Source organism: Macaca nemestrina, chromosome 2 (assembly GCF_043159975.1).
Source record: "Macaca nemestrina isolate mMacNem1 chromosome 2, mMacNem.hap1, whole genome shotgun sequence".
Taxonomy (NCBI): Eukaryota; Metazoa; Chordata; class Mammalia; order Primates; family Cercopithecidae; genus Macaca; species Macaca nemestrina.
In genome coordinates, this window is record NC_092126.1 from 186004743 (window position 1) to 186020084 (window position 15342).

General features: G+C 35.1%; 1 protein-coding gene across 8 annotated transcripts in view; it reads right to left on the reverse strand.

The window, feature by feature from the left end:
* The window catches only part of LOC105477433 (EPH receptor A6), a 950680-nt gene that overhangs the window by 251771 nt on the left and 683567 nt on the right, over positions 1 to 15342 (reverse strand). The window lies entirely within an intron of this gene.

A 15342-nucleotide genomic window follows, 5' to 3' on the forward strand; every position in this document is an offset into this window, starting at 1 on the left:
TCATATTAGTTGTGCACTGTAAGTTTTAAGATGTAGTTTTTTCACTATTATTTAGGTCTAGAAATTTTCTAAATTATATGAAAACAACCCATGAGTTATTTAAGTAAGTTATTTAATTACTTTGAAAACAATTCACGCATTATTTTAAAATATTTTAAATTCTCTGTTTTTTAAAGTTACTGGTCTATAATTTATTTCTAACTTAATTTTGTTTAGAAATGTGTTCTATAAAAATCTCAGCCTTTAAAATTTGTTACAAATTTCTTTATGACCTGGGACATGATCAATTATATTTTTTTTGTCTGCTTAAAGGGAGTATTATTCTGCAAATTTGAGTTTATTATTCTCTCTATATATTCATAAGATAGAATTTTTAAATTGTAACATTCAGATCTTCCAGCTTTACTCAACCTCTATATATTTATCAGACAGAATTTTTTAAGTTGTATCATTCAGATCCTTCAGCTTTACTCAATCTATTCCTTGGGTAATAGAAGTTATCAAAGAAAGCATAACAAAACTTTTGTCATATTGGCAGATTTCTCTATTTCTAGTTGTACTGTGATCGTCAATTTTTGTTTTACATTTTTTGAATATATTCTTATATAACTCATTGTTGAGAGGCACAAGAAGCTAAAGTTCTGAACTGTTATCCCAAATAGTAAGTGTTGGTTTCAAAATTATGAAATTATTACAAAGAGTAGGTAACCATTTGAGTTTGGGCATAGCCACTTTACAACTACAAAAAAAAAAAATGGATATTTGTTGATACACTTTCACTTATGGCTTCCTATTATATGAAAATAATAATACCTAAGAATTAGCTACCATTTTAAAGGTTTTACTGGAATTAATTTATTTAACTATACTCCTTACTGCACTGATTAATAATGAAACTAAAACAGATACTAGGGGCTTCAAGCTTGTTTAAATGAGCCACTTATAATAATAGATTTAATTAATTCAGGTATATCCTGAATATAGCTGTCATTTTGGAACCTTAGCAGGAGACAATGACACTCTTCTTCATAATGTCTACTACCATGGTATGGTTTGGATCTGTCTCTCCATCCAAATCTCATGGTGAATTACAATCCCCAATGTTGTAGGTGGGGCCTGGTGGAAAATGATTGGATTATGTGGGTGGAGTTCTCATGAATGGTTTAGCACTATCCCCGTGGTGCTGTTCTCATGATGTGAGATCTGGTAGTTAACAAGTATGTAGCACCTGCCCCCTCACTCTCTATCTTGCCCCTCTCTGTCATGTGACATGCCTGCTCCTCCTTCACCTTCCATCATGACTCTGCATTTCCTGAGTCCTCCCCAGAAGCCTGGCAGGTATCAGCATCATGCTTCCTGTACAACCTGTTGAATTGTAACCCAATTAAACCTTTTTTTTTTTTTTAAAATACCCATTCTCAGGTATTTATAGGAATGTGAGAATGAACTTATACATACCACTCTCATGTTAGAGTGGATTACTGCTCTCATCATTATGATGATTCCAGCCTTAAGGATATGAAATGGCACACAGAACACAGAACTTGAAAAACTTTATCAGTTTGGCATTCTAGTTACATGCTTATGAAGTAGATCCTTAGATTTTTAATCAATTCAAAAAGCTATACTTTTGGGATGGAACTTACAACTTCAAATTCAATATATTTTCTGCATCCTCAAATTAGACATGGATAGCAGTAGCCACCCAAAATTAGACAGCACCATTTATCATGTCTGAAAGGGAATATAATGGAGTAACTCTGCTACTTGAGCTCTGCAAGAGTATCTGCTAAAACCACCTAAGTAACATCTAGTTGTGTTGATTAGATTAACAACTCAGTAAATGACTGGCAATTGCAAAATGATTACAAGTTTCAAATATGTTCTAAGTTTAACCATATTGTATTCTGCAGTCAAGAGTTAAAGAAAAAAATATAGAATTAAAAAAATCAATAGGCCAATAGGAGATAAAAGTAAAGGGAAATGCACTTGTAAAAACATGAGTATATAACAGTATATAACATATAACTCTTTCAAATCAAGATTAGTAAACAGTAGAATTTTCAGAAAGTTTTTTTTTTTTTTTTTTTTTTTTTTTTTTGCAGACATGCAGGACAGCAAGCAGAGCAGATAAGATGCTGAATATTTGTCATTGGTGGTGTTTCTCTTCTTTTGTAAATAATGGAAGGACAGGCAATTGCTTTGGATTTCATTGCACAGAAAATCATGAATAAAGGAAAATCTGACAGTGTTAATGTTCATTTTAGTGCAATAAATGAAAGCTGAATGTCACTTGTCATGGATGCTGTTTCTTTTTGATTGGAAAATAACGATAAAAAATGCACAACTAAAAAGTAAAATATATTGCATTTAGTCTCCATATACAAAATACATTTTATGTGAAATATAAAATTTATTTTATTTGAATAAGTTATATAAAATATATGATTATTATATTAGTATATTATATAATGATTATTGTTATTATATGTTGTATATTATAAAAATAATAATATAAAATATTATACACATATTATAAAAAAGTCACAGACTAGGCTGGTACCTTTAGGTAAACCAGATCAGCCTATTTCTCTAGTCATAATTTGTTACTGTGTTTAATTTAATTAAAAGTACAACTTGTTCTTTAAGCAAAATATTTTGAACACTAGGAATTACTCATTGATTTTTAATGTTAAATATTTAAAGTTTATCTAGTAAGAGACATTGGAAACAATTATAGTATTCTTATTTCATGTTGTAAAAATGACATGGAAAAGGCTACGATTCAAGAGAAGGGGAGAAGTCAGAAATAAATATATATTAGAAGACTACATTTATATGTGAGGTTTCTCCAGTGCTTACCTCATTTTGTAGATCACTGAAAACGCGGTAGGCCTGGCTTCTGGTTAAGATGTTAGAGCAAACGTATGTTTATTGTGTTTCCAACTCTGAGGACCCTCTAAAAATAGGAAAGCAAAACACCTAGAGTAAATCCTCAGAAACAAAGAAGACAAGAGATGGGACTCCAGTGGAAGAGAATTCAGCAAATTTGTGAAGTAACTGAAGTGACTGGGAAATACTGTGGGTGTAGCAGGGCATAAAAATGGAACAAAAGAGATTGCCTTTGTTGACGGGAGAGAAATTAATGTGGAGGAAACATACCTGGACTCCAGGCTTAGAGGCACCCATTGTAGCAAAGGGTGGGAGTAAAACATGGGCTCCATATAGGCAAAGGGTATAGTTTGAACGTTTTACAAGGAAGAGTTAATCACTAATGCCCATGGAATATCAAAAGAGTATTTTTAAGGAAAAAATGAATATTCCAAGGTAAAATAAAAGCCACATATTGGCATTTGAAGATCTCTAATAAAACAGTCTCCTTATCACCCAAACTGAGGCCCACAATAGACATGCCTACGTTCTGACACAGAGCCTCCACTCAGACAGAGCTTTACCTGTAAATATGAATGCAAAGCCAAGAATCACCAGATGTGTGAGAAGAGTTCCCAGTACAAAAGTGAGAGGCATGAATAATCTGAGAGAATCAAGAAAACTAGAATAAACAATAATGGTGTCTTACAAGATAGGCTTCATCAATCAAGAAGGATCTGGATGCTAAGAGAAATCATCCAAAAATTGGAGAGATTTCTGAAAATTAAAATGATAGCAGAAAAAATACTCAAAAGAAGTATCGGAAGGTACATAGACATAGTTGAAGAAGTCTGATAGAAAAATAGCATGAATCTGCACCTACAAAGACAAACCACAGGTAAAATATGTGAGTTTAATTCTTCAGAAGGTGAAGGCTCAATCTAAGGGTTGGATAAGGCTGAAGGCTCAATCTGAGGGTTGACTAATAGAAATTTCAGAGAGAATAAAGAGAACACAGGTGTAATGTTTAAAGAGCTGAGGGTACAGCAGTGAACTAGAAAGAGAAAGGGGAAGACAGACAACAGGAAAAACAAAACCCATGTACATGTCAGTTAGTAATAATTACTATGGACTAAAGGCAGGGCAAGAGGGAAGGAGAGTATGGAAGGGGAATTGCTAGTTTATGAAGGACCTGAAAGGTCTCTGATGAATTTGCATTGTCATAGAAGTGGGAGGAAGTGAGGGAGTGGGGACGGAGCCATGATGTTACCGGAGCTAAGAGCTTCCCAGTTAGACAGAATGTCAGGTGCAAAGGTTTTGAGATAGGAGTGCATGTGGCAAGTTGAGGAACAATGACACCATTGTTGCCACAGCAATGAGTGAAGGGAAAGTTGGTGGAGATGCAATTGAAGAGGCAGTTAAGTAGGTGGCCAGGCTCTTACTTTGACTGGAACAGATCATGACTGGCAGGTTTTGATCAGAGAAGGACACAATCTGGTTTACTTTTCCAAGGGATCTTCCCGTTCTAGGGTTCCATGTTAGGAGAACATACCATGGAGTGGTGGAAGAAGGGAGGCTAGGAGAGGTGTTGGTGGATTGGCCAGGGTGGATGTTGCAAAGGGGTAAAATGAGCTTGGATCCTGGGGTATATTTGAAGGCAGAGCTGACAGGGTTTGTTGATAAATTGACATGCCACACAGAACATGCAAATCATGCTTCAAATGAGGGAAATTTGTAATCCTATCCTAAATAATGATTTCATGACAATAATCAATATTCACATTACTGTTGGTTCTGCTGAGGCAGGTGGTATTTTTCGGTGCATCAATGCACTTAGGTAATGGTAATTCACTTTCAGCCTACAAATCACAGAGGCTCAATCAGCAGCCAGAACACAGTCTATATACATCACAGAGTTGGAAAGTGACTGCAGACAGAAAGACTGACAGATGGCCAGAAAGCAAGCAAGCAACAGAGATAAATTCACCTAAGATAGGTGGAGATGGTTTCAGAAGTATCAATTGTACAAGTGCCAGAAGAAGATATTCTTATAGCAGTACGGCTTCATCAATATAAAGGGTTATTTGAAATGAAGTTGTGGTTAATAAAAGCATGAGCTATAACATCAGATTACTCTGGCTTTACTATTACAAGCTGGTTCACTTTGACCAAATAATTTAATCTCTTTAAATCTTAGCTTTCGTGTCCATAAAATGGACATATGTGATCTTTGTGATTTATAGGGTTGTGATGATAAAAGGAATAATGATGCATGTAAAGTTCATCCCAGGCAGATGAACATTTAATAATTCTTGACTATTATTAATGCTAAAGACAGGCTTTTTTTTCCTGATAGGCTGAAGCAAGGAGGAAACCATGGACAAATATTTTGGCAGGGAGAGAATATCAGAGGTTTCCATGTGAACAAGGAACTGCATTAGACCACCTGGAAAGTCCAAGTGCTTCACGCTTTAATCAATCCTCACAAAACACACTTTCCCATCCTGTGAATTCATTTCCTCCATCATGAAAGCAATAAGTGAGAAGCTATAAAATCACAATTGCCTGCCTCGCTGCTGTGTCCATCTTTCAAAAAGTCAACAGAGCTGTTATTTTGACTTATTTCTGAATAAAGACTCATGAAATGCAGGGGGTGGGGAAACTTGGGAAAAAACTGACCATTTTCACTTTAAGATACTTACAACCCAGGGAAAAAGTACTGGCCATAACTGTAGACATTAAACTTCAGAGTGGCAGTTAAAATGCACACGGATTGGGGACAATATCTTGATCAGAGATTCTACAAAGAGTGAGAGATAGGCATCTACAAAATACAGAATTCAAATAATACAAAAACAATTGTCCCAATGAAGAAGAAAATTAGAGGGTACTAAATGATTGCTGCACAGAGAGCACTAAGCTCTTATGATAAGGGCACACAGCTAAATTGCAAGGCAAAACAAATCACAGACGTTACTGAGAAGGACAATAATTGTACCAGCTGATGTAATTGAGAAGGAAAAAGACATGGACAGGTTGAGAAATTTTATGTACAGAAACACCATGAAATTTAATAGGAATATTTATGAAATGGGAATATGAAAAGAATATAATGTTTGTATAGACATGTAAAGTATATATATCATATATTCTATATCATATATTCTCTGTATACTAGAATTTGTATAGATATGTAAAGAACATATATCATATATTCTAGTATATATTTCTAGAATATACATTCTTTACACATCTATACAAATTTATATAGGTATTACATATCTAGATCATTTTAACATATCTGTATCTATTCATATTTTTAAATAAGAATATGATATAGATGATTCATATTTATATATATGATTTACATAGATATACAGTGTAGACCTATAAAAATATAATATTGCACTCAAAAGTAATAAAGTCAATTGACAAGTCTAGAAATAGTCCTGGCTTAATAGAAACTCCTTTGAGAAAGACTGCTGGGGATAAGCTGGTAGTAAGCTCTCCCTATGCCAACAGTGCATGGCAGTTGTTCAAAAAGCAAATGCAAACTCAGGATGCATTAATTGAGGCACAGCAGGAAAGGTGCTATCCCTGTGTTCTCACACTGATTAGAAAACATTTGGAGTATTGGGTTCAATTCTGGAAAAGACTTAGAGAAAAACTCTAGATCTCCAGAGGAAGGTGGCCTGAATGATGACATATCTAGACATCATGTCGGATGGAAATGGTTGAAAGATTTAGACAATTTAGGCTGAACGAAGAAGATTTATGAGGTTTACATGTTGTTCTTTAAATATTTGAAGAGTAATGGTGTGGTGTGGAAGTAGGATTAGGTTTACTTTGTATAAGCTCAATTTTGCAGAACGAGTACCAGTAGGCAGTGTTGTAAGATCATGTACCAAGTTATAAGGAAGCACATTTTTGTTTTTTCACTCATGAATATCCTGGATTTATTGGAACTGTTCCCAAGGGAATTGGCTATCTTGGAGGCAATGAACTCTTTCATTGGTGGTGTTCTGATAAATGCTGGATGGTCAGAATCTACTTTATCTCATTTGCTTTTCACAACAATCATGAAGGAGCAAAGGTATTTTACTTTTATTTCACAGACAGGGAAATTACAGCTCACAAAGGTAAATGGGCTAGTTCTTGTTCTCAAAATTTAAACTGAATTTTCTCCCCCAGTGGATGAGACGTTTGAAGAACAAATATAAAATGACTCCAAATTTTAGGGACAAGATCAGGAAAAGATGAGACAGGTTAGAAAGTGTCACTTACTGTGAGGAAAGGTTATGAGATTCTAAGCAGAGATGGATTAACTGGCTATCAAAGGTGGAAATAATTTTGGGGGAAGAAACCCTCCCTATTTATGACATAAATATTATTTCCTGATAAAATTAAGGTATTTTTCCATTGTAATCAGGGAACAGCGGATACACAAGTTACATTGATGTCAATACAAGTTGTGATAAAATGTCAAATACTTGGTTTTAAGAAAAGGTGTTTAACATCTGTTGGAAGAATCTACTACAAAGGTAACCCTTGATAGGTACATCCCGGCCTAAGCAATCAAGCTTCAACTGCACATTGAACAGTTTGATTTTTAGCATTCATATTAATTTTTTGATACCTTTCTTATAGTCTGAACAGCAATCACATCAGCATATTATCTGAAAAGTAACTGAAACTATACCATCTTTATAGATTTTACTCAGGGAGACCTATTGTTCCTCTCTCTGTTTCCCTGTGGCTACACCACTCTCTGGACACATGGTAACCATGTGATACTCTGCTTTAGCTCTTGGCCTAAACTCAGCTCTAAGTTCAGACAGAGCTCTCCAAGTAAGTCAAACCTAGCAGGCATATCCTTTATGAATTTACAATTTTTATCCTTTCATTCAAAATTCACTCATACAGACACTCGGATAACAGTGAGTAAATATTTCATCAGGTAATATCTTGCTTTCTTCCTGATCCAGCACGCGCGTGTGCGCGCACACACACACAGAGGACTAAATTGTGTCCCACCAAAATTTATACATTAATGCCCTAACTCTCTATGTGACAAAATCTGGACATATGGTCTTTGGGAGGAAATTAAGGCTAAATGAGGTTTTCAGAGCCGGGCCCTAATCTGATAAAGACTGTGATCTTATAAGAAAAGGAAGATATATCTCTTCTTCTCTGCCATGTGAGGACAAAGCAAGGAGGCTGATCTCTGCGACACAGAAGAGAGCTTCTCCAGAACCTGACTGTGTAGGCATCCATCAAACTCCAGTGTCCAGAACTGTGAGAAAATAAATTTGTGCCTTTTAAGCCACCCAATCTATTTTGTTATGACAGCGAAGCTGACTAACACACACACACACACACAAACACATTTACATGTACGTATGTATACATGCACATACACATACAGATCCATACTCTTTTTTACTTTTCTTTGCCCAATAAAAGTAAAACATCTTTCCTCTTTTCTTTAATCACTTTACACTTTGTCATTAAAAAGTCATGAAACTAAAAAGCCACTAACTATTATTCACAGCCAAAAAGCAGGGCTAGAGTTGCATTCACATTAAAAAAAAAAAAAAAAAAAAACAAGGAAAAGCTTATGTTTTGAAGAGAAATTGGATATAATAAAGATCCAGTGTCATCAAACTCTAAATACTTGAAAATGGCCTAAATTTCTCTTAATCTCCACACCGTTTATTCTACCATCGCTAATGTTCTTTCCATCTAGACTACCTTTTCTACAGCTTGACATTCCTTATCTTTAACAGTATATTTAAATGCCTAATTCAGTCTTTCTAGTGCAATCTGATCTCCCAGTATATGGTGATCTTTACGTTCTTTGAACAATTTATATGTATGTTTTCTTCACTTATTATCTATCTTGTCCTTTCTTTCCTCCTTTCTACTTCTTTCTACCTTATATATTATACTTTCCTTAGCTTCCTGCTTAGTGCAAGATGCTCCATTATTCATGGTTTTTGTTTGTTTGTTTGTTTGTTTTGGTTTTTTGAGACTGAGTCTTGCTCTGTCACCCAGGCTATCAGGCTAGAGTGCAGTGGCACTGTCTCAGCTCACTGCAATCTCTGCCTCCCTGGTTCTAGAGATTCTCCTGCCTCAGCCTTCTGATTAGCTGAGATTACAGGTGCCCACCACCACACCTGGCTAATTTTTGTATTTTTAGTAGAGATGGGGTTTTACCATGTTGACCAGGCTGGTCTCAAACTCCTGACTTCAAGTGATCTGCCCACCTTGGCCTCCCAAAGTGCTGGGATTACAGGCGTGAGCCACCATGCCTGGCCCATTATTCACTTTTGTAAGCCTTTTATTTAACCCAAGGCTGATTAACTAACACTGTTAAGAAAACATTACTATCATTCATTAGGGGTGCAAAGCAAAAATAGTCTTAGAGATAAAATAGTAAATAAATTCATAATTTGTTATTCACATTACGCTTGAAAAAATAATGATTCACTTAAAAAAAACTATAAGCCATGTGGTAGATAGTAAAAAAAAATGGTCATGAATTCCTCCCTATCCTATATGTATGCCCTTTTGCAATGTAATTTTGCTGTTTCTATTAAGCAGTAAAATCTATTTTTCTACCTTGTTAAATCTGGTCTGGTTTTGTGACTTGCTTTGATCAACTGAATGTGTCAGAATTAAGTTTAGAGACAAGACCTCCAATGGCCTTACAACTCTTGCTCTCCGCTTGAAACACTGCCTACACATGCATGGTGGCTGCAGGATTAATGATAGCCATATGGCCTACTCAAACATCTCACAGGACCGACATTATGTGTCCTTAGGGGTATGAGGCAACTAGGCCTGTGGATGACTGGGTCTCTGTGACAATGAGACCTAAAAACCCTGGATACACAAGTCCATCTCAGCACAGATTCAACTCTCATAAACCTTAACAAAAGCATACCATTACAAGAAGAGACTAAACTCCCTTTATGAAAGAAACACCTAATAATTGACCTGCACTGAATACAGGTACAAGAAAGTGGGAGGAACGTCCTAAACTCTGAGAATGATCTCCAGACAGAGACCCTCCTGGTCAGTTGATCATCTGACCCCTCAACTGTACCTGACCCATGCCACTGGCCTGCTCCCCACTATCCATCTTACAAGAGCACTGCCAGAGCAAACTGCTTGAGTATCAGAGAGTGTCAAAGACTCATCTTTGACATCTTTGATGTGAATTGGACTGAAGGGGAGAAATCACTCCTGGGAATGTTGGCTAATTAGGACCACTTTAGAGCTTCAAACATAATGAAACAATACTATATGTAGTAGGAAAACTTTTAAGATGGCCTGCGATGATCCCTGCATCCTGGTATTCCTATCCTTGTGTGAGCCCTTCCCTTCAGTGTGGGGTCTAGTATCATATTTATAGTCAATAGAATGTGCAAAGATAACTTGCTGACACTTCCATGATTAGGTTATAAAACACTTGACTTCCGTCTTACTAGCAGACTCTCTTGTTGGCTTTGATGAAGCAAGCTGCCACGTTGGAGAAGCCCACATGGTAAGAATCTGAGCGTGTTCTCCAGCCAGCAGCAGTGAGGAATTAAGACTGTCTGCTCAACAACCCTCAAAGAACTGTATCCTGACAGCAGCTATATACATAAGTTTGGATGTGGATCCTTGCCCAGCTGAGCCTTCAGGTGAGACCACAGTCCCAGCTGACACCATGATTGCAACCTTGTGAGCAACTGTGCAGGAGCTAAGCCATTCCTGAATCCTGAGCCACTGAAACTGTGAGATAATAATGTTCTCGTTTTAAGTTTTAGGGTAATTTGTTATGCAGCAAAAGATAACTAACATACTCTAGCAATATAAGGGTTAAAAGTTGTTGCTGTTGATATGTGGGTCTTTCTCATCTGTTGATTTTTAGCCATAAGTGAGAACATCATTCTAAGATGTACCCAGTCTTGCTTACATCCTTGGAGAACTCTTTTGAAAACAGGGATCAAATTTCCTTCATTTCACCTAATATTTTAGTAATACACAAACTAGAAGAAAAACATTAAAAGTATTTGAAAAATAACTTCTTCGTAAGTTATAAACATCTCTTCAAAATTACTTCCCGTTACATAAACTCAATTCAAAATAAAATATCGATGTAACATTTTCTGTATAAGTCTGTATTTTACTATATAAATGCAAAGGCATATAATAAATTTTATAATTTTGGTCTATCAGGTAAATTGTTAATATAAAGTAATGTAACAATTGTAATTCCCAAATGTCCTCTATGAATTTGTTTTTCTGTCTTATTTTTTATTTGCATATATTATGCATTTGATTTTATATTAATTGTCATACTTCATTAAGATTTTTTTGGCAACCAGATAAACATAGTCATGTAAAATCATTACTTAGAATAATTCAATATCCTTTTGTCGTTCATTTATTTACCCATTATTTATTTTTTAAATAGTTTAAGAATGCTATTTATTTATTAAACTAGCACTTATCAAACAATGACTATGATGAGGCAACTTGCAAGTTTGGGAAATCTGTATGTAAGATAGAAAAGGGGTACTAAATGATTCAAAATAAGATGTAGAGTGTTGAAAATACATAAACAGTCCTGAAATTAACACAAATTAATTGAAAGTCTATTAAATTGATATACAGTCCTATTTCTGACAGTACATCTACTAATTTCTTAGATGTACCAAGAATAAATTGATAGACTTCTGTAGAACAGTTTTACATTAAGACATTTAAATAATTTTTCCTTTGCTTCTCATCTTATGACTTGAGTTTTTTAGCAAATAATAAACACATACCTAACAAATATAATGTCCTAAATGTAAAAAAATAAGTTTTGAGTTTAATTAAAAAGAAAAAGAGTTTGTTGACATGGATATAACTCAATGTACTAAGAAGAATAAAATTTCAGTTCAATTACCAATTTTCAACTAACTCTGAAAAATATAAATATTATTCCAGTTACCTAAGGCATTGACTGTTGAATTCTACATGGGCAGATATTCATATCACAAAGTATATCGAGGGTTGGGCAGTAAGTGTTCATTTCAGCGGTCAAAACTGAATGTAAAAACTGTATTTATTTTTTAATCTAATAGTCATTTCTAATCCTTTTATTAATCTTGTAAGATAGCAGTTATTATTATGAATCTACTTGATACGTGGAGCAACCCAAATCTCTGAAAGATATCTAAATTGCTAAAGTTTACAGAATGAGCTAGTAGCAAAGCTGTGACTCAAATCTGAGTCTGTCTTGCTTCAGTCTTTGCTTTTATTCATATCATAACATAGATGGAGAATGGGTAAAGCTGATCTTTCATTACATCATTTGATTTAGAAAGCTATGAAATTATTCAGTAAAAGGCACAAAGGCTTTGCCAAAATCTGTTGTTGATCTTATTCTCAGTGTACTAAACATGCAAAGTTTTCAAGAATACACAAGAAAATTAATCCGACCTCTACCATAAATCCTTTAAGTTGATGGACAAGAATGAACCTCATTTCTAAGGAGGTCATCTCATCTAAATATAGAGAAAATGAGTCATAAACACAAGGTTTTAAAAAATGTATATAAAGAGAATTGTAAAACCACATCTGGAATATTGCCTACATTTGTCATTGTCATGTTACAAGAATGTATAACACAACTGTAAAAGAGAAACAAAAATAAAGTTTCTTTAAGATAACTAAAAAATAATGTATTTTAGAGTAGAAAAAAGAGGCCTGCTGTGTTGAGAGTGGCAAGGGAATTAGAAGAGGCACATGAAGTGAACATTATGCCTTGTATAATATCAAGAGGAAATGTGACTTCAAACCAGATGGAATAACAGAACTGAAATACTAGGCTTGACACTCACTTTTATATCCTTTTTGTTGTCCTTTTGACTTTCTTTTACCTGCAGATAACTGCTGAGAAACCAACAGTTAAAACCTCCTGGACTATTCTAGGAAGAGAAAAAAATTGGTGACACTAAGCCAGAAGAGAAGGCTGATAGTGGAGGCCATAATGAGTTTTGTATAGATAAAGGGATAGAATATGAATGACAGGAAGATATTATGTATTTCCATTGAGACTAGGGAAAGACGGAAGGTCAAATTTAAGAAGGGTGCCCTATGGGCTTAGAGACACAAGATTGATTTTTTCAATGGAATAATGTTTCAAAATTACACTCTGCCAGGCAAGTTGTTCTCATACTGGTTTAGGTTCAGTAGTGCACTGAAAGACGGACAGTTTTCAATGACCTTTTTCAGACCATGATTAAAATTGTTTACCAGTTTTCTCATATCTTGCAAGATATGTATAAAATAATGATTCTCCCCTAATCTGACTTGGCTGTTGTAGCCTGGGAGTTTCTGTTTTACAGTCCTTTGTCCACAGAATTTCATTTTATAATGCAAAAAAAGTCAAAGGAGATAGATAATCTTGATAGTTTCTTATGCAACAGAGCTGCTCACTTTATTTAAATGGAAATGTGCATTTTCATGGAAATTCAGGCCAATATTGATGAACGAAGATAAGCTGCCACTATTAAATAGAAGAGTGATACACACACAAAAGCACCCTAGAAAACTTATAAAGAAGTGAAATTTACAGGGAAAGATGGAGAATGTTAAGAATATATGTACAGAAAAATTAAATTTTTATGGTTCAGTTGCACAGTATTTCGATGGTTACTAGTCGAAAATCTCAGGACAAAGATTGAGGAAGGCAGCCTTAATACATATATCTTGAGAAGCATAGTGATTTAATATGAAAAGATTAAGTGGCACATTATCTTTTACAAGTAAATATTAGCCATCTAACAAACATTGTTCAGTGAATGTGTTAAGAAATATCACGGGTCTGGTGTGATATTATGCTTTTTGTGAAAATGTTAATGTGGGTGTTTTACATTTATTTTTGATAACTCATTTAAGAAAGATTTAATGATTGTATATTGTGCTTTTCCAACTAGACATCTGAAAATTAATCTTAACTGTTGCTTTGCATGCATGTCTTGCATCTATAAGAGATGGAGGTCTCGTATATTTTTCCTTGGCAACGAACTGTGAATCTAAGTACTCCTTTCCATTCCTACCGTCTTAATTCTTATGCCTTAATTCTGCCTGAATATCCTTCACTTGACAATTGTCACAACCTGATATCTGGCCTCTCTCATCTTCTCCACCCCATTTCATCTCTGTCCAGCATCTAGACTACCACTTAAGTCACTTAATTTACATTTCCAAGGGGACTACTTAAAGGACAAAGATGAAGAAGAAATAGAATCTGAGAAGAAACAGTCAATAGCCGGGAAAAGAAAATAAAGGATACGAGGCAATCTAAGAAAGTATGTATAGTTACAGATTGGGAAAGTAACCAGAGGTACACAGATACTACGTAACAACTGGTTCTTCTTCAACTTGAGTAATGTTTTGTCCACACTGCTGGTATGGAAAATATGCACACTTCACACATTCACAAAAATAAAGTTTTAGAAACATGACTGCTATGGTTTGAATGTGTCCCCTCAAATGCACACATTGGAAATGTAATCCTTAATACAACCGTGTTTAGAGGTGGGACCTAAAGAGGTAATTAGATCATGAGGGCTGAGCCCTCATGACTGGATTAATGCAGCAGGCTTGTTTTAAAAGGTGGAGATCAGCCCCCTTTTTCTCTCCCTCACCCATGTGATGTCTTCCACCACGTTATGATGTAGCAGGAAGACCCTCACCAGATGTGGCCCCTCAATCTTGACTCCAGCCGCCAGAACCTTGAGCCAAAAAAACTCTGTTCAATATAAATTACCTGGTGTGAGGCATTCTATGAGAGCAGCATAAAAGGGCTATAACAATGATCTAAAGGAATAAATTGACAGAGCAGTACTGGCCAAGGGCACAAAGAGGCAAGTTAGGTGTTAACACTTTTTCATTATTTTTCCGAATATGGACAGTAAAAGGACTCTTAGCATATTGTTTGAAAGCTGAAACAATCAACGACGAATACAGATTTAAAAAGAGACCCCAATCTATAGGAATAACTACATGGTTTAGATAGTCTGTCTTTGTCAAATGAGATAAATCCCATTATGACTTATTAGAGTTCAGGGAAGGCAGGTGGAATAATGAAACTAAAATAATCTCTTTAGTAGTTAAGTTTTGCTTTTGCAGTAACCATTATACTTTCTTAAGAGGAAAATTTATATTTTAGTTGAAAAAATCCCAAAATAAAAGAAACGTTTAATTTCTTCTTATTCTTTATACTTCAGATACTTGATTTTATCTCTCAACATTATGATTTCACACACTGGCATTTTGTTACGTTGTAGCACAAAGGGCTAAAACAGAAATTGCTTCTCCCGTGTCTATGTGAGTATTGAACAAGACAGTATAAAAAGACATATCAGTTTTTCTCAGGTGCAAGAACAAACATTGTGTGCAATGGAGATTACTCAACCTCCTCTCTTC